Raw genomic sequence first — 8,882 nt, forward strand, 5'->3', positions numbered from 1 at the left:
ACTGTGTAGAAAAATGGGTTGTCTCATGAATAGTTTAGTACTTTTCTTCTTACTGTAAAACATGAGTGTTGGAATTTTTTTCTTTTTTACACTGACATGGAATATGCATATTGCTTTTGAAGCCATGGATGTTACAAGGGAAGATATTGGCCCCCATTCTTTTCCTGCCACTGTAGAGAAAATAAGTAGTCTATAATACTTGCAAAAGATAATGAAGTCCTGTGTTGTAATGACATGCTATTGTTCTCCTGCAGTTTAATAAATGTACATGAAAATGTATCAGTGCTATTTTTTTAACAATTCCAGAAAGACCCAAGTGAAACAGGAGGGAAGGGTGCAGGGCACAACCTTTAAAAGAATGACAAAGCCTGAGGACATGACATAAACTGATTAGAACCAAATAGGTCCAAGATGGCAGACTAGTTGACTTCCACTAGACCTTAAGCCTCAGGATACGCTCATTTTAACACATCAGCAAGCTAAATGACACACCTACAGGCGCCATGACCGTTCCAAGGCTGACCATAAAGGTCAAAAAGTGGATGGTGGCCCAATTTCTGGAAATCCCCGCCCCTTCCTGAAATAGCTGGAATACTCCTCCCGCTCATTAGCCTATGGAATTACCCACCCCTATGAAAACTGACAGCCTCATACCCTGGTGCCTTTCTCACCTTCTGAGTTGGCCCACACTCTGTGGATTGTGTTTCTCTCTAAATAAATCCACTTCTTACCTTTCACTTTGTCTCTCCCTGAATTCTTTCTGCAATGAGACATCAAGAACCTGAGCTTCATTAAGTCCTGAGACCAGGTGTGTGATCTCAGTTAAAAGACTGTGGGTTCGAGTCCCAGTCTGGGTTTTGGCTGGGTTCAAGCCCTGGCCCATGGGTTCAAGTCCCAATCTGAGTTGCACAGTTTCACAAAGAGTAAAAAATTAAAATCATCATTCATCACTCGGAATTTTTTCCTTATGCTCTAGAACCCCCCTGAATAGAGTTGCATATCTTAATATATAAAAAGAGTTGGTCTCTTATTTGAAATACAGAACACTAATTCAGAATTTTGCTATTTGGATAAAGAATAAACTGTTCCATTTCTACCACAGCTGGGTATACTCAATTCAACTCTGATATTAATCACCCATAGATTAACACTACAGGAGTCAGTGCAGATCCCACCAGTTAAAGGTTCAGTTCTCCAGATGCCATTTCTTCTGATGCCAGCCAGACATTTGACTGACTTGGCTACAGATTTGGGGGTTCCTGTAACCCCCTTGGATCAATAATTTGCTAGAACAACTCAAAAGAACTAAGTAGGGCTTCCCTGGTGGTGCAGTGGTTGAGAGTCTGCCTGCCGATGCAGGGGACACGGGTTCGGGTCCCCGTCCGGGAGGATCCCACGTGCCACGGAGCGGCTGGGCCCGTGAGCCATGGCCGCTGAGCCTGTGCGTCCGGAGCCTGTGCTCCACAACGGGAGAGGCCACAACAGTGAGAGGCCCGCGTACCGCAAAAAAAAAAAAAAAAAAAAAAGAACTAAGTAAACCACTATACTATACTTCTTCTAGCTTCTTTATAAAGGAAGTAACTTAGGAACAGCCATATGAAGAGACAAATAAGGCAAGTTATGAGAGGGAATGTGAAGCTTCCATTCCCTTTTACCCTGGAGTCAGTGCACATCACCCTCCAATGTATGTACATTAACCAAGAAGCTCTACCATGCCGCAGTGTCTATAGGGTTTTTATTGGGGTGTTCATGATTGATTGGATCCTTAGCCATGTGATTCAACTCAATCTCCGGCTCTTTTCCCCTCCTGGAGGTCAGGCTAGCCCAAAGTCAGCCCTCTAATCAAATGGTTGGTCTTTCTAGTGACCAGCCAGAAATCATCCTGAATCTATCTAGGGTCCCACCATGAGTCATTCATTAGCATAAAGCCAATCCTATCACTCAGAAAATTCCAAGAGTTTTAGGAGCTCCACCCCAGGAACTGGGGTCAAAGACCAGATACATTCTTTATTATACCATACTGACATTTACCCTTTAAAGAAAAAAAAAAAGAAAAAGAAAAAGCTGGTCAAGCAATTTAAACATATACTATATATACTTACTTGATTTTAACTGTTGCACTAGGGACTTCCCTGGTGGTCCAGTGGCTAAGACTCCGCACTCCGAATGCAGGGGGCCCGGGTTCGATCCCTGGTCAGGGAACTAGATCCCACATGCCACAACTAGGAGTTCTCATGCCACAACTGAAGATCCCGCATGCCACAGCTAAGACCTGGTGCAGCCGAATAAATAAATAATTTTAAAAAATAATAATTGTACTAAATTAGAAAATGTATATAATGAGGACAGCATTTCAGAAGCCAATTTGCCTTTTATCATTTGTTTAGTGAGTAAAAAACAAAATGCTACCAAAAAAAAAATACTAAGATGCAAGGGTTTCTATTTTGTTTGGGGGGGTTTTGTTTGTTTTTCTGGGCCGGTGTTTTTTTTTTTTTTTCCCTTGCGTTATGCGGGCCTCTCACTGTTGTGGCCTCTCCCATTTGCGGAGCACAGGCTCCGGACGCGCAGGCTCAGTGGCCATGGCTCACGGGCCCAGCCGCTCCGCGGCATGTGGGATCTTCCCGAAACGGGGCACGAACCCGCGTCTCCTGCATCGGCAGGCGGACTCTCAAGCACTGCGCCACCAGGGAAGCCCTGGGCCGGTGTTTTTGAGTGAGTGGAAATATATAAACATGATTTAGGCAAACTTTCAAGAGCTCACATGCTTGTAAACAAATGTTTATTAAGGTCTAAGGAATTTATTTGTTTTCCTATTGGTAGGAAAATAAGAAAATGGTAATTGTCACCTCTGCCATTGAAAGCCCTGAGGGTGTCAGCCCAGACATCTAACTCAAAGGCTGAGGTGTATAATTGGTTTCTCCCAGCGTGACAGTCTCTAAGGTGGCCCTCATGATCCTATCCTCTGATGTGTACTCCTTTGTGTAATCCCCTCCCTCTGAGTGTGGACAGGACCTCTGATTTGCCTTCTAACCAATAGAATATGGAAAAGGTGATTGGATGTCACTTCCATGATTATGTTATATGGCAAAGTTGATGGGATAACACTCCCATGGTTACATTAAGACTTTGTCTTGTTAGCACACTAACTCTTACTCTCCTGTTGGCCTTAAAGAAGTAAGCTGCCATGTTGTGAACTTCCTATGAAGAGAGCCATGTGGTAGGGAACTGTGAATAGCCCCTAGGAGCTGAGGCTGGCCTCTGGCTGATAAACAGAAAAATGTTGAAGCTCTCAGTCACAGCTGCAAGGAAGTGAATTTTGCTAACAACCTGAGTGAGTTTGGAAGCGAGTTCTTCTCCATTCAAGCTTCCAAATGAGAATGCAGCCCAGCAAACACCTTGATTGAAGCTAGATGACACCCTGAAGCAGAAGTGCAAGTAGCCTGTGCTCTTGGAACTAATCCTCAAGAAAGTGAGAAGATTGGGGGAGTGGGGGGAGAACCAACTAGATTCAAAATTTGTTTTTCAAATTCTTTTATTTAAAGGTCTCAGTGAAGCCTTCAAATATTTAAATTATGCAGTGGTGTTTTTTGAAGAGAATAGTAAGAGCCTTGAATTCTGTTCTAGGATCAATAGAATAATGAACTGCTTACTGAGGAAGTTGTTAAGAGGGAAAGTGTCAGTTTACTTCCTCTGAAAAATTTTGTTGAGAAGCTATCAAATTAACTCCAGTTTCTAAAATTTTTTCATATTTTTTGTGGTAAAATACACATCACATAAAATTTACCATCTTAACCATTTTTAAGTGTACAGTTTAGTGGTATTAGGTTCAATCATACTGTTGTGCAACTGTCATCACCATCCATCTACAGAACTCTTTTCGACTGGCAAAACTGAAACTGTATACCCATTACCCCCTCCATCCCCCTTCCCCTCAGCCCCTGGTAACCACCATTCTGCTTTCTGTTTATGAATCTGGCTGCTCTAGGTACCTCGTAAAAGTAGAATCATACAGTATTTGTCTTTTTGTGACTGGCTTGTTTCACTTAGGCTAATGTCCTCAAGGTTCATCGGTGTTGTAGCATTTGTTAGAATTTCATTCCTTTTTAAGGCTGAATAATGTGCCATATATATATATGTGTATATATATATATATACCACATTTTGCCTATTCATTGATAGACACTTGGGTTGCTTCCACTTTTTAGCTACCAAATTCTAAATTTTAAGAAGACAGAGAGAACATGGCTAATTAAAAAACTAGTGTTTATTTTAGATCGAATACAAATTTTAGGTCTACCCTGTGACATAATGAATTCTCTTAAAATCAATACCTGCATTGTATTTATGACATTTTATAGGATTTGGATAATTTATAATTGTAATAAATATAGGATTTTATAGTTGTATCTTTGCATTTGTGGCAATATTGTGACATTTGTGACATACCTATGATTTATTTGATTTTCTAGCTCAGGGGTAAGCAAACTGTGACCTATGGGCCAACTGCCTGTTTTTTGTATGGCTTGCAAGCTAAGAATAGTTTTTACAGATGCATTAGTACTCAGTTTGATGATAGAGGTACCAACTATGAACCCCCACTAAGCAAAATCCCAAGTGACCTCCAATGAGAAAGAGGAATTTAACATTAAAAAAAACTGAATTTTACACTTAACTGCAGTGTGTTAGGGAGTTCTCTTGGATGTGGTGCAGTGGACTGGTTTGATTATATAAACGAATTTCTGAAGACTCAGTTAAAACTTCGATTTTTCTATACAACCTTTCCTGCTCTTTTGCTACCACCTTTAACTATAATCATCACAGATAAAATATAGGTTGTTCATTTTATGAAACTAAATCAAGTTATACTTATGATTTCTACTCTTAAGTTATACTTCAGGTTATAAAAAATTTACACAAACAGCAACAACGACAAACTGTAGTGAACTCCTAAATCTTTACTTGGGAAAATGTTTCCAAACTTTACCTTTCTGCACTATCTCTGCAGCCTCTCTACATGTTCAAGTGATGGTAGCCTTTCATCATAGCTCTTTGCTGGTAGTTTGGGTCTGGATATTCATACTTCATAGGATAATTATTATTGTACTTGGACTTTGACTTCACTAGGCAACAGCAAAGGATTTTACAGCAAACTACATTAATGTTAGAATACCACAGAGTTGTAAATATGTAGAGATGTGTAATTAAGGAAAGCTTGAAAATAGTGTATAATTTCATAACAAATCTTTAAAATCGTTCAATCAGAGAAAGCCATTTAAGAGGCTGGTGCCTTAAGGTAAAGGGATTCTTAGTTTTTTTACCCCTATAAGATTAAGTTGAAAACAAAAGTTGGTAGGTTTAAGTAATAACACATAAAGGCTTTAACCATTGCCATAAATTTAATAACAGGAGTTCCCCTCTCTGATTAGCAATGCAAATCAATTGAGTAGAAAAATTATGGAAATCAGTTTTTGAAGATTATCGACATTTTTCCTTTAACATTAAATTTTGACTATATTTATAATAAAATATTGACTATATTTTTGTAAAGTGGTTAAAGAAAGCCAGAAAATGTATTTTATCATCATTTGTAAGTATAAGCTACTTGGAAGCTTATGTCATTCAGTTCTGGATTAACTTTCAAGGTGACTATTGAAAATTCTTAGAATGTTTTAGGAAATTTTTAAAAATATATTTTTTCGGAGGAAGTGGCAAATAAGTGAGTACATAAGCGTTTGTCAAATTGATTTTTGCTTTTGTCCTCTTCTTTAAATGGAATTGGTTTTCCTCCTATAAACTATAATGAATAAAGTCTACAGAAATCTTATATGATTGATATTTGATAGATTCATTCAACACATTGATATACTAAAACTGCTACAGTGATATAATATCTTGATACAATAATGGTGACAGAAGCTCTGTGTGGAATCCTAATGGAATTTCTTCACATTTAAAGGTATGTAGAACTACTCTTAAAAACCTTATGAGAAATCATCTTTTGGACTTTTAAATTTAAATTAATAGACTTTATTATTTATAACAGTTTTAGGTTTACAGAAAACTTGAGCAAGATAGTACAGAGAGTTCCCATATCCCTTCTTCCCCTACCCCACAGTTTCCCTATTCACATCTTGCATTAGTGTGGTACATTTGTTGCACTTGATGAACTCAATATTGATATATTATTATTAACTGAAGTCCATAGTTTACCTTAGAATATACTCTGTGTTATACAGTTGTGTGGGTTTTGACACATATATAATATCCTGTATTTACCATTACAGTATCATACAAAGTAGTTTGCCTAAAAGTCCTCTCTGCTCTTTTGTCCATTTTTTAATTGGGTTGTTTCTTTTCTTATTGCTGGGTTTTAAGAGTTCTTTGAATATTTTGAATACATGTCCTTTATCAAATAGATGTTTTGCAAATATTGTCTCACAGTCTTTGGCTTGTCTTTTCATTTCTTAATGGAGCTCATTTTCAATGAGCGTTTGTTGAATCAACCATTTTCTTTAAAGTCTTGGAATATTTGCTCTATTTTCTCTGATTATGGTCTCTTGTGTGCTCTTCTGAAAGTTTACAGTTTCACTTTTTATGCTTAGGTCTCTAATCCTAATCCACATGGATTTTTTGTTTGTGTACTTAGTATGATGTGTTGGGATTTAATTTAATTTTTTCCCACATGGATAACCAATTGCCCTGGCACCTTTTATTGAACTTAGTAATAACTAATAAGTTCTAATACTTTGTTGACTCACTTGGATTTTCTCAATAATAGTCATACCCTTTGTGTGTAATGGCAGGTTTTCTCCCCCTTTTCTAATCTTTCAAACTTTTTATTATTTTTTTTTCAGCTTAGGATATCCTGTACCATTTTAGAATGGAAGTGATAATAGTGGAAATTCTTGTCCCTCACTTTTAAGGGAATACTTCTAAAATTTCATCATTAAATATGATGTTTTCTGTACATTTTTGTTTGATATGTTACATCAAGTTAATGATGCTTTCTTATATTCCTAGATTTTTTTTTTCTTTATAATTATGTCTGGATGCTGAGTTGAATCAGATGCTAGGAGGGTTTTTTTTGCTTGTTTTCTTTATATCTCTAAGACATTTTTTTTTCTGTTTAGTTAATGTAGTAAGTTACTCTAAAATATTCTTACATTCTTACCATAAACCCATCTGAAGTATCTATTAGTGTTCTTAAAGAATTATTTGTGTTCTCATTGATTTTTTTAAAATTTTCTATTTTATTAATTGCTGCAGAAGGAATGGTAATGATCATTGAATACAACTATCTCTAAGACTAAGAATATGAATGTAAAGTCTGACAACATAGAATTGATATAATTTACAAGAGTTAGAGGCAGAAAAGAAAGAGAAGGTAGAAAGTACACAGATTCTCTCCAGGCAAGATGGCGGGAGGGTGAGGCTGGTGTGACTTTAGGGCAGCCGCACCTTTCTCGGCAAGATCTCAACACTTCGGTGTTACCAGGTTGACGCCACTTTCACATGAAGTTATCAGCAGACAGGCCACAATTCATATAGGTACAATTGGTCATGTAGCTCATGGGAAATCTACTGTTGTAAAAGCTATTTCTGGAGTTCACACTGTCAGGTTCAAAAATGAACTAGAAAGAAATATTACAATCAAACTTGGCTATGCTAATGCTAAGATTTATAAACTTGACGACCCTAGTTGTCCTCAGCTAGAATGTTATAGATCCTGTGGAAGTGGTACACCCGATGAGTTTCCTACAGACATTCCAGGGACCAAAGGGAACTTCAGATTAGTCAGACATGTTTCCTTTGTTGACTGTCCTGGCCATGATATTTTGATGGCTACTATGCTGAACGGTGCCGCAGTGATGGATGCAGCTCTTCTCTTGATAGCTGGTAACTAGTTTTGTCCTCAGCCTCAGACTTCTGAACACCTGGCTGTGATAGAAATCATGAAACTGAAGCATATTTTGATTCTACAAAATAAAATTGAAATGGTAAAAGAAAGCCAGGCTAAAGAACAGTATGAACAGATCCTTGAACTTGTACAAGGTACAGTAGCAGAAGGAGCTCCTATTCCAATTTCTGCTCAGCTAAAATACAATATTGAAGTTGTCTGTGAGTACATAGTAAAGAAAATTGCAGTACCCCCAAGAGACTTTACTTCAGAACACCAACTTATTGTTATTAGATCCTTTGGTGTCAACAAATCTGGCTGTGAAGTTGATGACCTTAAGGCGGGTGTAGCTGGTGGTAGTATTCTAAAAGGAGTATTAAAGGTGGGCCAGGAGATAGAAGTCATACCTGGTATTGTTTCCAACGATAGTGAAGGAAAACTCACGTGTACACCCATCTTTTCCAAAACTGTATTGCTTTTCGCACAGCATAATGATCTTCAGTATGCTGCTCCAGGTCTTATTGGAGTTGGAACAAAAATTGATCACACTTTGTGCCAGGCTGACGGAATGGTGGGGCAGGTACTTGGTGCAGTTGGAGCTTTACCTGAGGTCTTCACAGAATTGGAAATTTCCTATTTCCTGCTTAGACGGCTTCTAGGTGTACTCACTGAAGGAGACGAGAAAGCGGCAAAAGTGCAAAAGCTGTCTAAGAATGAAGTACTTACGGTGAACATAGGATCCCTGTTGACAGGAGGAAGAGTTAGTGCAGTCAAGGCTGATTTGGGCAAAATCGTTTTTGACTAATCCTGTGCGCACAGAAGTAGGAGAAAAAATTGCCCTTAGCCGAAGAGTTAAGAAACACTGGCATTTAATTGGTTGGGGTCAAATAAGAAGAGGAATGACAATCAAGCCAACAGTAGATGATGACTGAAGAATTAAATAACAGATTTGGATGAAATTGGAATTTCTCTTAACAACCTAGGG

General features: G+C 38.0%; 1 non-coding gene and 1 pseudogene across 1 annotated transcript; both read left to right on the forward strand.

Annotated features, from left to right (window-relative positions):
* The first annotated feature begins 503 nt into the window (after positions 1-503).
* Positions 504-8,829, forward strand: LOC103071688 (eukaryotic translation initiation factor 2 subunit 3 pseudogene; annotated as a pseudogene).
* Positions 2,130-2,202, forward strand: TRNAR-CCG (transfer RNA arginine (anticodon CCG)). Its single transcript has one exon. It is a non-coding gene; the product is annotated as a tRNA-Arg (tRNA).
* Positions 8,830-8,882: the final 53 nt, after the last annotated feature.

This window comes from Lipotes vexillifer, unplaced genomic scaffold (genome assembly GCF_000442215.2).
Source record: "Lipotes vexillifer unplaced genomic scaffold, Lipotes_vexillifer_v1.1 scaffold159, whole genome shotgun sequence".
NCBI lineage: Eukaryota > Metazoa > Chordata > Mammalia > Artiodactyla > Lipotidae > Lipotes > Lipotes vexillifer.